General features: G+C 43.6%; 1 protein-coding gene across 2 annotated transcripts in view; it reads right to left on the reverse strand.

Annotated features, from left to right (window-relative positions):
- C1QTNF7 (C1q and TNF related 7) overlaps positions 1-1,485 on the reverse strand; it is a 56,359-nt gene extending 54,874 nt beyond the window's left edge. Inside the window, exon 1 of one of the 2 annotated variants that reach the window (XM_048941664.1) lies at positions 1,104-1,485. The gene's annotated coding sequence lies outside the window, so the exon portion shown is untranslated. The remainder of the gene's footprint in view (positions 1-1,103) is intronic. The other variant, XM_048941665.1, reaches the window with a different exon arrangement.
- Positions 1,486-14,832: the final 13,347 nt, after the last annotated feature.

Consider the following 14,832-nt stretch of genomic DNA (forward strand, 5'->3'; position numbering starts at 1 on the left):
GAAAGTACAGTCTTAGATGAGAAGACATGTGTGTGTGGATGTGGAACTCTAAAAAGGAAAAATACAGCCGTATGTATGCTTATTTTATGTCCAGTTTTTTTGCATTGTGTGTTTCCTAATCAATTGCTTATTCACTTCATCTACAGTGAATAAACAGACCAGCACTCTGGAATCTGTTCTTAATTACAGTTATTTCATTTAATGATGAAAAATGAGGAATTTTTTTTTTTCTTTCTGTCCCATGTGACCTGCTTTCTATAGGGCTTCTATTTTAAAATTTTCTAAGTATCCTTCTCTTCTGGTTCCAGAATTTCCCTGTTCTCCACCCCTTATATTTCTTGGACAGTACAACCCCACAGTAACTAATTGCTCTGTGAATATTTATCCTCGCATATACCAGAGAGACCGCTCATTTCTGTAGTGCTGTTTGTCAGAGTTTCTTGAAGCTTCCTGAGTGACTGCAGCCAAACAGCCCAAGAGTAATCGTGCTGCACGTCAGAAGTTACATCATTAGGAATTGCTAAGAAATAATAATTGCACTAATGTTTCTTTATGCCTCTTCGCAGCATATAAGAGGGTTCATTAAGGGTTCCTCTACTGGGGTAGAAGTACCTGAGTGGGCTCACATATATGAAGCTCATCTTTGAGAGACAAAATTGGTTCCTAAATGGCCCCAGAATGTAGACATTGGTCATGGCTCTAATTGTAGCTCTTTAGACACTGTCTCTTCATCTAAAAGCCTGTCCTTAGTGTGAGGATGGAATAGCTGGAAAATTCACCCACTTTCATGAGGTATCTTTGCTATTTTTAAGCATGTATTTCTCTCTGATTTCCAAATCTCTTTTAAAGAGCCTTCAAAGTCACTTCTCCTAAGAATCTCTCAGAGAGCATCTGTGGGTTAAATCTCTGAAAATATGAAACTCAAGGGTGTCCCTGGGGCCCTGTCCTGCTGGAGGCATGCGGGCCTTCCACAATTCCTGCTGTGGCTGGCAGTAAAAGAGATGCCTGGGCAGCAACAGGAAGATGCAGTGAATATTTCAAGAATAAGACCCTGGCTTTTCAATGCAATTCAAAGTTCTGGGATGTTCCAAACGTGGCCTTACCTTGAGCACCGGATGCAGGTTTGGGCATCGCAATATAAGGACAAAAGCTGTTAGAGAGTGTCCAAAGGAGACCTACAGAGATGGGGAAGGGTCTAGAGGACACACGAGCAGTGTCTGAAGTCCCTTGGTTCATGCAGCCCAGAGCGGAGGAGCCGAGGGGAGGCGTCATGGCGGCTGCAGCTCCCAACAGGGAGCGAAGGTGCAGCGCTGAGCTCTGCTCTGTGTGACAGCGACAGGGCCCGAGGGAACGGCATGGAGCTGTCAGGGGAGGGGCGGGTTGTGGCATAAAAGTGGCATTGTGTGCATGAGAATGAGGAATCCGCTGGCCCCTACCCCATCAGGCCTGCAGCCCGGAGACCTGCCCGTCCGGGCTCAGCTGTGGGCTGACGGGGCTCTGGGTGCCCCTGGAGGTGAGGCGGGAAGCACCCCGTGCCCGGCAGGCCAGGCTAGCTCTTTTTCTGCCTAGTATTGCCCTCTGCTGGCACTTCTTAGAACACCACCAACATTGTAGTTACTTGTCACATTATAACGTTGCTATTGCTGCCAAGGCCATTTAGCCTCCTGTTACGTTTTCCCCTTAACATCTGTATTCGACTGCACTGCCAGCTTGTGGAACCCCAGGCTGGAGATGATAAAACGTATTTTCTGTTCTTACCAACATTTAAAAACTCCTTCTTTATCATTACGGCTTTTGAACTGGTGTGTCAGCAGCTAAATAAGTTCAGGGTGGAAACTCCTGCAGCCAACCTGCCTTCTGCCAGCTCTTGATATGTCCTTGGTTTCGGGTACACTTTAATACAATCTTTAAAGGATTTTCCCTCACCCAGTGTGCAAGCTGAGAGCAGTTATTAGCAGTTGGTTTCTATTCCAAACAGTTTCTGAAAGAACTTTTCTGAAGTCCGAAGGTAATAATGAACTGGTTGCTCCAATACATTGATGAAGATGGATGGGGCTGATCTGCCTTACAACAAGCAGAGAATTACATTCTCGTGGCATAACTTCTGTACACTGGAGAGGACCAAAACTACGACTTCACTGCACCATGGAAAAAGCTAGGCATCTTTTTTCTAGACAAAATAAAGATTAGGAAAATTTCATAAGAAATAAATGATATGTGAGACTAGTGTTGCCTTCAACACCTCTGCCCACAGCATTGCTCCTGCCTTAAACGTGTCATTTTGAATCACAGAATGGCCTGGGTTGAGAAGGACTTCAATGATAATCTAGTTTCAACCCCCCTAATGTGGGCAGAGTCGCCAACCACTAGACCAGGCTGCCTGAGCCAGAGGAGACTTTACAGCACAGGAAACCTAGCAGCTAACTGTGTTAAGTAGTAAACCCAAAGAAACAGCTGATACAGGTTTCTCTATTCCAGCAATGAGACAGCAGCCAAGCTGTCTTGGTACACCAACACTGTCCTCTGTTTTTGGGGTTCTGCTCTGTCAATAAAGATGTATTTCTGGGCTTCCAGTTGGAACCCTTTAACTGAGTCATTCCCAACCTGTTTACCTCTCTCATTAAAGTTCAGAAATAAAAAAAATAATATTTTCTTTTCAATGATGGTTCAGACCTAAGAAAAAAAGAAGCAGAGAAGCAAAGCTCAGATCTGAGCCATGCTTTGTGCTAGCCCAGAAAGGAGATCTGGACAAAGCCTGTACTCAGCACTGGTGAGGCTGCACCTCGAGTACTGTGTCCAGTTTTGGGCCCCTCACTGCAAGAAAGATATTGAGGCCCTGGAACGTGTTCAAAGGAGGGCAACAAAGCTGGTGAGGGGTCTGGAACACAGGCCATATGAGGAGAGGCTGAAGGAGCTGGGAATGTTCAGCCTGGAGAAGAGGAGGCTCAGGGGAGACCTCATTGCTCTCTATAACTTCATGAAGGGAGGTTGTAGTGAGCTGGGGGTCGGCCTCTTCTCTTGTGTCATTAGTGATAGGACCAGAGGGAATGGCTTCAAGCTACAGCAGGGGAGATTCAGGCTGGACATGAGGAAGTATTACTTTTCAGAAAGGGTGGTCAGGCACTGGAATGGACTGCCCAGGGAGGTGGTGGAATCACCGAGCCTGGGGGTGTTCAAGGAAAGGCTGGATGTTGTGTTGAGGGACATGGTTTAGTGGGAGCTATTGGGAATAGGTGAATGGTTGGACCGGATGATCTTTTAGGTCTTTTCCAACCTTGGTGATTCTATGATTCTATAAAGCCAGCCTAGTATTTCTAAGACTGATGTTCCTGGAGACAGCTTCTCAGCTTTCAGGCTGAATGAGGGAATGCCTCGGATCAGAGTGAGAAAAGCACATCATGGTGCTTTTCTGGTGGGAGTCTTCAAGCAAAAGAACTGAAGGAAGCATGCTGGTCGGAGTAAATGGAAGATATGTGGCCTGCAGGAGATGTGCAGAGAGGAAGGCCTGAGGAGCCTACAAATGCCTGCAAGGATCAAGAGGCATCTGCTGGCTGGAGAGGGAAACATGGCAAAGCTGCAGAGGAAAGGAAAGAGAGACCTTAAAGGGGATTTAATGTGCATGTGAAACAGATCTGAATCCCCATGCTGTGTCCTCTCCTGTGGAGAGAAAGCAGAAAATACATCTGTACATATTCCTTAAGGTTGTAAACCGGCCTGGGGAATTAATTCCTGATTATGGAGATGAATATGCCATCAGCATGATCTTCAAATAACAGGGATAAACTGTATGGTTAGTTAGGTTTGTAGTTTGGATCAGGGTAACTTTATACAGCACGGTCTTCTAAAACAGGAAAGGAAGAAAGCAGGTCATCAGTCTGCTTCAAAGCCTTGGTGCTCAAAGAAGTACATTCTTCTCTAATTTTGTTAACATCTCCAATTTGTCATTTGGAGATCTGAGATTTTAATCTCCCCTGGTATTTTCAGCAGCAGCAAAATGGCACATCTCTATCTTGCCTGTGAAGGCTTAGATGTAATTTGGCTTGTCATTTGACTCTAAGAATGGTCTTAGTGTATCACAGAGCTCTCTCTTTATTTCTGGATATGCAGTTATGTGAATTCAGTAGCTGTTCAAGGTCCCTGCCAGCACCTGGAAGTCTCCTGAGTAGGATCAAATGCTCATTTTACTTCTGTAATATCAGGCTCACAGTGCTCTGTTGCGGTTTCTTCTTACAAAAATTTAAATCAGTAATACAATACAGAAACTTCAATAATAAACTTATTTGTGAAAGTGGAACGTCAGGTTGCTATTATAGTTAATCATTTTAAAAAAACACAACAATTTGACCTCCACATGTAGGAAAACAATGTTATCTGCTTTTTGGGATGAACGAAGTAAGATGGAAGAAGCTGTATGGGTATCTGTTTACTGCCCATTTGCAATAAATGAAAAGCAACTTTTGAGCTTCAAAATGTTACAAGTAGCACTTTCCTTCTTTCCTTTTTCACTGTAAATGAGGTGAATTAGGGAAGCTGAGGTCAGTGTATGGAGAAAGAGAACAAACTGCAAATACAAAAGAGAGACTCAACTACACTAAAGCCCCATGCAGAATGGGAAAAAATGGCTGAGGTGCTGAAAAACCCAGCACAGCACTTAATTTTTCCCCACAACATCTCTTTTATCTTCATTTTGTGAAAAAGCATCGGAGGCAAGAAATTTCAGTGGCACGGTCCAGTTGTTCCCAACTCATCCCCCCAGGACGCTTTGGTGCAGTTCTGCTGTGGAATGGTTGATGCTGTGACCAACCATCTACAAGACCTACCCCCATAACCTCCTGTCCAGTATAACTTAAAGATATCCCCAGGATGCTGGAAAGGTAGGAGGGCTGGGCACACAACTTGGCCTCCGTCTAGTCCAAATCTGGGAATGCAGTATAACTACAGTTCATCTTACATAATGAGACCCGCTGTATTGCTGAGAGATCTCTAGGATGACCTGGAGATGTGGGCAACATGATCTCCAGCACAACAGCTCATTTAAAAAGGATGATATATCACTGAGACTCAAATTATTGAGGTGTTTGGCTGGAAAGGAGGGCTTGTGAAAGCCCCACTGCCATGTCACAATAAAGAAAAGAAAATCAAAGCATAAGCAAGATTCAGATAAGCTGTTATGAGATTCACAAGTTCTGAAGGGTACAACAGAGAAAGCAATGGGGATGATAGTTTTCAGACTGAATTTGGGATATTCATGCCAAAACAGGAGGTAGAGTATACAACAGATGTGGAACCACTGTGTGTGCTTTATTTGTGACAATGGTGAAAAAATGTAGAGTGTATTAGAATACAGCTATTTTAACATTTAGCTTAAAAAAGTGATAGATTAATTATAACACACATAAAAGTCATTCAATTAGAAGGCACAGAAGATATATCCCAGGCACATCCTACGTGACATCTCTGAAGGACTTTTTAATTACAGTGAAAGTAATGTTCAAATACCTTTAATTTCTGCAGCTGACAGGCTATTTTATCTTCAAAACAAGTAAAGCGAAACTAGACCAGTGATGTGCACAGGAGAGAGCTCCAATTTTATACAACAACAGCTTGCTCTCTCTGGCTGGTTTGCATGCAGGCATGCTGCATCTGCAGGGGTAAATGCAGCTCCGAGCCTTGGAAAATCTAAATACGTTGTTTTTATTGCATAACATATTTTGGTTTATGCCTTGAAATGCAGTGATAAGACAGACCTCTGTCAAAAAAAACCGTGTCTAATTTTTAGTGTTGGATGTGCAGACCTGTACTGCGTGTTCCATTTTTTGCATCAAGGGTTTATTGTAACGGCTTTGGTCGTACATGCCTGGAATATATGATCAAACTGTTTGCAGCCCCAATTGAAATTTATTTTGCGTCATTCTTTTCTCTCTCCCTCTCTTTCTCTCTCTTACTCATCTGATCATTTGAAAAGCTCTCATTTGCACACACAAAGTAATTTATTTTTTTTCCCTTGCCTAAGAGTTTCCAGAAAACAGATCTGATTATTGCTACTCGCATTTGATGTAGGCTATAACAACAGCACTTCTAAACATTCAGAATCCATGAATCCAGCTATTCCCAACCCTAAATGATAAAATGTTAAGTACAATAAATGTGAGAGTCTTCATTTTCCTTCTGGCTTCTGAGTCTTTCAAATCAGCCCACATTTTCAGGCTTTTGTGGCTATGAGTTATAGGCTTTCTATCACCCAGCCCAATTTGCCCTCACATTTTCAAGTACAAATGTACGTGGCAAATAGCAGGCACACAGAAACTTGCAGAGAATTCTTGTGAGCTGTCCACAGTCTCCAAGTAGCATAGGGAAAAAACCCTGTAAAACTGTTATTAAATAACACCAGATTATAAACTGTATGAAAATACTCACATCCCAAAGCCAAACACACTAAACTCATTGTTGGGGCAGAGAAATTTTTGGCATCCTTACTGAAAAGCAGCTTTGCTGCACCAAAGAAAGAAATAAAAAAAAAAAAGAGGAGAAAAATGGAAACTCGTTTCCCTACTGGATTATTTCGTGCTTGTTGGAAAATTATATGAGGTTGTGCCTTGCAGGTGTTACAGCTAAAGCTTCAGTAAATTAAACAAACTATCAGGTTAAAGCAAATTCATTTGGTATAAACAGGAACTGCAGTGGTTTGTGTTTCTGTTTCCCAAACCCAGAATGGAAGCATAGAAAAAAATTGTCTCAGAAGCCGCAAATGGGAGCACAAAATATTCTCGCACGGAACCCTGGAAATGCTGCATCCCACTGCAAGATGTGAGCACAGTGCGAGGTGGAAGAACAGGACATGGGGAGGGACAATATCCCCCAACATATTCTTGCTGCTCCAAGCTGATTTTTAATATCAACATAATTTATGGGCACTAAGAATGACTTTTAAAACAGGCAGACTGTTGAATCCTGAGACATTTCCACCCACTCTGTTTTCACTGTGTAAATCAAAGCCTGCCTTTGCTCAGTAGCAGTGTTATAGCAACATCTAGGAGTTCAGATCAGTGACTGAGTTGTCTTTGAGCTGGCCTCTTGGCAAAACAGAAAGGGTAAAATTCTCTGGAATGGAAAGATCCTGTGCCATGGAGATGGCCTGACAGGCACCGTACAGAGCTGCAGCGCAGCTGGAGCCAGCAGTCTTCCAGCCCAAAACCTGAACACCTGCAGATTGATCTGCAAGTTATACCAGTTACCAGTTATTGTAATCTGCAGATAAAAAAACAATCTATGTGAAAAGTGTCTGTGTACAGCACAGAATAACAAGGAAAGGAGCACCTTTTGCAAAACATTAAGCAACAGTCTGGGTTTGTAATTAGCCAGTCTGACAGCTGACTCTTCACCAGGAGGGTCAAAGCAGCGTCAAGTTTTTGTGCAGCACGTGAAGTTATGACATAGGCTGCTCCTCTTCTTCCCCACACAGAAGCAGCTGGGAAAACATGAGGGTGTCTGAGAGAAGGGAGAGTGAATAGTGATGAAAGTCAGCACTGCTGCAGGAACGAGGCTGCGAGAAGGCTGTTGCAGGGAGAGATTTCTGTATTATTCTATACATCCATGCTCCCAAGTTTTGACAGTACAAGAGGTAATGGCTTTAAGTTTCACCAGCGGAGATTCCAGTTGAATATTAGGAAAAAATTCCTATCAGAAAGAGTGATAGATAAATCATTGGCACAGGCTGCCCAGGGAGGTGGTGGAGTCACTGTTCCTGGAGGTGTTCAATAAATGTGGAGATGCAGCACTGAGGGACATGGTTAGTGGGCATGTGGGGACAGGTTGATAGGTGGGACTGTGTGATCTTAGTGGTCTTTTTCAACCTAAATGATCCTATAATCCTATGATTCCATGATTTTCCTCTCATCTTCCCCTGACTTTCCATCTCCTCCAGGTCACTGAGCATCCCCCAAAGCACAAACCAAGGAGCCATTTTTTCTCCCCTGTTTTATAGCCTCATTTCTACCTCCACTGAAAACCATGAAAGATTGGCCACGGAGGAGAAAGGGCCTCTTTAAGAGTATGAGGATGGTATACAACATAACAAACCATATAAAGTAGCAGTCTCTTTTAATTCAGTCATCATAAACGGGAAGGGCAGCTCTAATAAAACTTTCCTACAGAGCTTATAACCACAAGATATCACTGACATCAAGACTATTGACCTGTTCAGCTGAGCACATTGCTCCTGTTAGCAAATAGGAGAGCAATAGTTCATATCTGTGTGCAACAAACACCATTCTGATGGCTCTGACATAGCTGTCAATGTCTCCTGGAGCATTTCATCCTGGCTGCATGTTGCCTCAGTACCCAATGCAGTGCCTCCTGGCTCTGACCTGCTCCCAGCACAGAGGAAGCCTTTGCTGGCAAATTCATATTTCTTCAAATAGATTAATTGCTGTGGCATATCAGTAACTTAGCCCAGAGACATCTTTCAGTATTCTACAAGAGGTATATTTCTGGATAAAACCAGTATTAGAGTCTTCTGTAAAACAGAAAGAGTAACAAAATGCAGAAGAGCCAACAGAAATGAGCTTCCGACATATTTGTGAAAAGCTTAAAAAAAAAAAGAAAAAGGCAAGAAAGTATTTTATTTGCAAGGGCAAGTAAGTCAGGAACTGTAAGATGGATTGCATGATGAACTGTGACAGTTAGGATATTTGTAGAATCCGTACTTGTGCTGTAACTACATTAATTAGGATAACTGTATGATAGGAGTGGGGCTCTCAGGGTTTAACCTAATCAGTGAGATATGACCTCTCTCTATAATGCTCAGAAATTAGCAATGCATCATTTCTTCTTTTAAGATCTGCAGTATCTTCAGCTCTGCCCAATCTTTATGAAAGCAATTGCAACTGTGCAAAATAAGCAAAAGGGATGGAAAGAGCACTGATCAGATCAGAACTGCAGTGAAATCATTTGGCTCCAAAGCTGCAGGCAGCGACGTCGGTGCAACTGCAGAGGAGGGGAGCTTCTCTTCTTTTTTCTAATCTCCTTCCTAAAACCTAACAACTCAGAGCTGCTAGCACAACTTCCCAATGAGCTCGCTCACTGGGGCAGTGCTCTGGTGCCCAAACTGATGCACGGAGCAAAAGGCAGAGGCTGCAATTCTGCAGTTCCCTATGGAGGACACTGTCACCCAAGGGTATGGAGATGTGGCCGAAGTTACCAGAGCAGACCAAAGGGAATTAGTTTTTCTCAGTGCAGAAGTTTTCCTCAGTTGGAGATCCCAGCTTGCTTTTGGAGCCAGGCGATATCAATGAGCTACAATTCATTATAGAAAGGATTTATCTTCTCTTTTAGAAGGCTCTCTATATTTTTATCCAGAGGCTAAAGTAATGGAAGGGAAACACTGCGAACAGCATGAGAGGGAAAGGGCAATAGCGAGAAAATGCTCTAACATTTTTCCCTCACCACAGATCCACTTTTGTCTGCCCTTCTGCTTTCACACCCAGTTACCTGGCTGTATTTCACCAGAAATAAAAGCTGCTACAATATTTCCCCTCCAATGCCACCAGTTAGGAGGCCTCATGTCTCAGCAGGCGTGTGAAACACCAGCTCCTTTAGTTGCAGGTGACAACTGGAAGTGTAAAATGGCTTCCTGCGTGATGGTCTGCCCTGCGGCAACGTTTCAATGCAGCAGTGTGCCAGCTCTGAGGGGTGGCAATCCAGAAGGTCACTTCATAGAGTCATGGAGTCATAGAATCATAGAATCACAGAGTGGTTGGGGTTGGAAGGGACCTTCAAGCCCATTCAGTTCCAGCACCCTGCCACAGGCAGAGCTGCCGCCCACCAGCTCAGGCTGCCCAGGGCCTACCCAACCCGGCCTTGAACACCTGCACGGATGGGGCACCCACAGCTTCTCTGGGCAGACTGTTCCACTGTCTTGCCACCCTCTGAGTAAAGGATCTTAACGTCTAACCTAAATCTCCTCTCTTTTAGTTTAAAGCCATTCCCGCTTGTCCTATCACTATCAGATATCACTGCTGATATGACTAAAAACATGGAGTGATCGGGTTTTGGGAGCCAGCAAATGCCTGAGAGCTGCCTCCATGGGGAAGGGATGGGTAAAAAGTGCCTGCTCTGAAAACTGTATCAGCAGCAGCAGCTTGGCTGAATTGTGTTTGCAAGCATTGATTTCCTTTACTCTAATACCTGTCTTGGGGGCAAAGTCAAATCCTTCCTCCTTGGCTTTGATCTTGGCTCCTCAAGCTGCTTTTCCAGAGGTGGGAAATGGGAGCAGAGGCAGGGAGAGATCCTGGCCCAGGAGCTGGGGAATCCAGGTTTTCCCCTGTGTTTATGCCCCGCAACTCTGCACTAGTTTCCTGCCTTTGTCAGTTTCTGCATCCATACAATGTCCTTATGCAAGATATGTAATGGAAAAAGATTCATTTTGATCCATATAAAGCCACAGAACCTGTATTTTGCTAGAAACAGTGACATCTCAATCCACTGGTAACAACACAAATCATCTATCTTGGCCCATCTATTTTAACATTTCCTCAGCCCTGATTTCATTTCAGAAATTGTCTAAACAACAAAATATATGTAAAGGCTGAAAATCTGCCAGCAAAAGATGAAAAACTTGCTGACAGATTTGTAAGTGTGGCCAAAGCATCCTTCCTACCACAGTCATCACAGGAGCTGTGGCAGAGACCTGTATGGTCAGCGCTGGGATCTGCCCTGATCCTTCTGAGCTCCAGGGGAATTTGATTCTGCAAGGGATCCTGGAGTCCTGATTCTCTTTTGCTTTTTGCATGTGACACATTTCCAAAATATGAACAGTGCCCTTTCCTAACCGCAGTATTTGAATCTACAGTTCTGAAAAAAACTAAAAGCAGTATTGGACAAGGGCAGCTAACGGGGCGAGGAGGAATAGGGCTGTTTCTCTGGCCACCAGGAGATGGCAGTGAGTATGCTGAGTATGGTTTTTTCCCCTTTATTTCACTTGTATGTACTCTCTGGAAGATAACGGGTCCTTTGAGGACAACTGAGCTATAATGCTTTCGTTTCTGTTTAATTTTCCTTTTCCATCACTCATATTTATAACCTCCCCATAACTCCTTCCTCTGTATAATGTCTCCTTCACCCAACATCTACCATTTACTTTCTTGATATGCGTGGCTAAACACTACAGATTGGTGTAACACAGCATTGCAGGAGCTGAACAGAAACACTTGGGAAAGGAAAAGCACTGCACGTGACTCGTGTGGAAGCTGGCAGGCACTACGTGTGCAGGCATGAGCTGGCTGATTTTCTGCCCATTCCCTCTACAAAGAGAAATGCACCCCTGTTTCAAAATGGGGTTGACATTTAGGATCTAGATTTCATTCCTGATGTTCTCTGCTAGCCAGAGGATGTCAGGAGACACATTTCCTTGTCTGTATGAAGCTCATGTGCCTTTGGGCCATATAACTCATCGTGCTGCAAGCCTCCACTAAAGGACTCTGACATTTTCTGCAGTAATGCCTTCCATCAGAGGGCTTCCCAAAAGGGTACATTAACATATGAAGCCCCATAGATTTTGGGAGGACAGAGGGAGACAGTTGTTCAAAGGCAGATAGATTTCCAGACCCCAGTCACTGTCTGTGCAGCCTGCTGGCAGCCCTCAAGGGGCAGAGTCCTTATTTCCCCTTTCCTTCACCATTTTCCAGTGGACCCTCAGGGGTTTGGTGCCTTCAGCACTAGGAGGTGACAGAGCAGATGGGGCTATTCCATGAATTGCAAATATCCAGAGATTCAAACACCACAGCTGAAAAGGTTTACTTTTCTGTGTTTTGCTTTTTTTTTTTTCTTCTTTTTTCCCCAGTACTGCCATAAATGAAGTGTTTCCATGTTCCCATTTCACATAGTGCTCTGAGAACTTTCTCAGGGACACCTGAAATGCCCCAGTTTTTCATTGCTCCTATCAAAACATTTTTCTAAATAATTACAGAGTGTTAAAAATGGATTGCTGTGCCCAGGGGAATTTGCTCTTTGTTTGCCAGGAACAAATAGGCCAAGAGAATGAGTGCTCAGCATCATGAGTGGTGTTTGAAGGAAAGAGCAAAGTCAAAAGCATGTAGGCACCACCAGAGATGCTCTGCTTTCAAAGTGAATTTTTATTACACACGGTCAAGGTTGCATAAGAAATGCCTGCATGTTGTGCTCCTTGAGCTGGGAGCAAGGAGGAATCTCCTCCTCTGGGAGTGATGCATGTGATTCTTTTGACTCGGAGGAGTTTATATATAGATATATATTTATGTATTTATATATATGTATATCATCTGTAAGTGACCTCTTCAAAATTATTTCTTTGCATCTTAAGATGTTGCTTCTAAACTGGCGCTGGGTTTTGATTACATCAGTCACCTTCATAGCAGTTTGCACTTCAGTAACATTACCATGCTTCCTCTGAGGATCCCTGAGCCCTGAGCAAACACAAACCTAGAATTGCTCAAAGCATCCTGCTGCCATCAGTACTTCTGCAAATTGCTTTTCACTTTTAGGGCATCCTTTCTGAGATATGTGTGCCTGAAATATCTATTCCTGTAGCAGTAAGAGGGGAGATGGGCTCAACACACCTTGTTTCCTTTAGAAGTTGGCCAAAACCCATGCACCCCTCTGTGCCCCATAAACTCCATGGAAGGTCCAGCACATCCTGATTCCCTATGTGGCCAGTGGGCTGGTGTGCAACCCTTTGGGGATGGCATCCTCCAGCCCTCCACCCATGCTTGTATTTCTTTTATTAATTCTTTCTGAATGCCTGATATTCACATTAAGGGGCTTCTGAAACCTCTGTGTACACATTAATCAATATGTAGCATGCATGTGTACACACACTGAGACACTAGGGATGGCTGCTTTTTACCATTTCCATCCCTCTCCCCCTGCTAATCTGTCTGGTTGTTACTTCCACTTGCTGTGTCTTGCCTTAAATTAAACTGTAAGCCCTTCCTTGTGGGAGATGCCTTTTGTTGTGGGCTGTCAGGAGGGGTTTTGCAGAGAATCCAGAGCGCCAGGCAGGGCTCTCCAGGCACCACTGAAATAATAATGAAGTAGTTTCACCAAGGTGGGACTGGAGAGCAGCATCGGCTGAGTCTGAATTCTGCTTGTCCCTGAAAATTGCCTAGGTAATAAGATAGCTGCTTTAAAATTGCTTGGGGTATCCCACAGGATTCTGTTCTGACTGTGATTTCCATTCCCAGCACATGTGCTGCCATTCGACCAGCACCATCCACCCATGCGAGCTAATTTAAGGTTGCTAAACAGAAGACACAGAACATACATCTTTTATATTTGATCTCAACACTGCTAAGTTCCCTGTCTGATGGTTAATCTTAACTTTTAATAGGATTTGCCCGCACTCCCACAAGAGCAGGACATTGGTCTGCTATTAATTTCTGTGCTCCAGCTTCCTATCACTTGGAGTGATGCTGGGTTTTCTAGTCACTGTGGGTTTGATGTAGGCATTGATTACATATTTTGAAAAGTTTGTCCAAGCTTTTAATCGTGCAATAGCATGCCAATGTGGAATTTGAGCCCTGTTGCTATTTTCTTGTGCAGGTCAACAAGTAGACACGAGCCAGGCAGCTGCAGCCCCAGGTTGGTGAGGTCTGTCCCTTCCCACCTCTCCTCTGTACCTGAAGCACTCTCTGCTTTGGTCAAAGGGCAAGGTGCCAAGGGTGGTCAGGTTTAGGCACTAGTTGCTGTGGCATTTCTCCAGGGCTGAATGCCTGTTGTACATTAACTAACCTGTACTGTGGAAGAAAGGTCACGTATGCAAGTTAAAAGCAATACACACACAAGAAACCATCAGGTCATCTGTGCTATGTGTCTGAGAGCCAGGCTGACCCACTTTTCTGCAGAATTGTATTTCTGTACAAGGCAGGGTCACCCCATGGAGGGAAGTGTTTGTACAAATGATGGCGTTGCACTACATGCACTACTAGCGTGGTCTGTGTTACGGGACCTGGATCCCACTGTCCTCTGATCCTTGGCAAATTCACTGTCAAGGCAGTTAATCTCAAATTTAGTGTCGTGCAGTTTTTGTTTGGTTTGGTTTAGTGTGACATTCAGGATTCCTTTACAGACAACTGTGCAGAGCAGGGAAATCTATGTGAAATGCTTCCTACTGGAGTCACCATCTGGCCAATATTCATCTTGTTTAGTGAAATACCAAGATATCCATAGAACGCAGGTGTTAATGCAGATCATAAGGCACAAGTGACCGCAGTAATAAACCAACATGCAATGAAATGTAATTAATGCACCTGGTGCTTGGGTTTAAAAAGAATTTCCGTGCCTTTTTATTTTCCCTGCACACCGATGTGCATTTTAATAGTTGGAACTTCAATCATCATTTCCAAACAAGCCTTTAATCATATTAATTCCCTTAAAAAGTGAACTATAATGTTTGTGAGTAAATAGTATTTCATAGTTTAATCAGGAGGGGAAAAAGTGGAAGCACACATGAAACTATATGCTGCTTAGTTGCATTTTTGTGGCATGAAAAAGACTATTGTCTTGTTTCTGCTGATCTGGTTCTACTACTGGCAAAGGTTTGTTTTGTATCGTGTAATCCTTGCTAGTAGGCTCCAAGAGCTTTAGAATCAACTGGAAAAAGTGAAAAGATATGAGGTTAAAAAAAAAAAAAAGATTAAGCTTGCTATCACTGTGTTTCAGAGCATGCTTCTCGCCCCTAACCTGCACAAAGCAGGAACATAATGTTATAAGGTTAAAACTCTTCAGGATGACATTATTTCCAAGCAGACCTCCAAAAAACCCACACAGAAACGTACTGGTAGGTTTTTTGCAGGTGCT

The sequence above is a fragment of the Lagopus muta genome, chromosome 4 (genome assembly GCF_023343835.1).
Source record: "Lagopus muta isolate bLagMut1 chromosome 4, bLagMut1 primary, whole genome shotgun sequence".
Lineage (NCBI taxonomy): Eukaryota > Metazoa > Chordata > Aves > Galliformes > Phasianidae > Lagopus > Lagopus muta.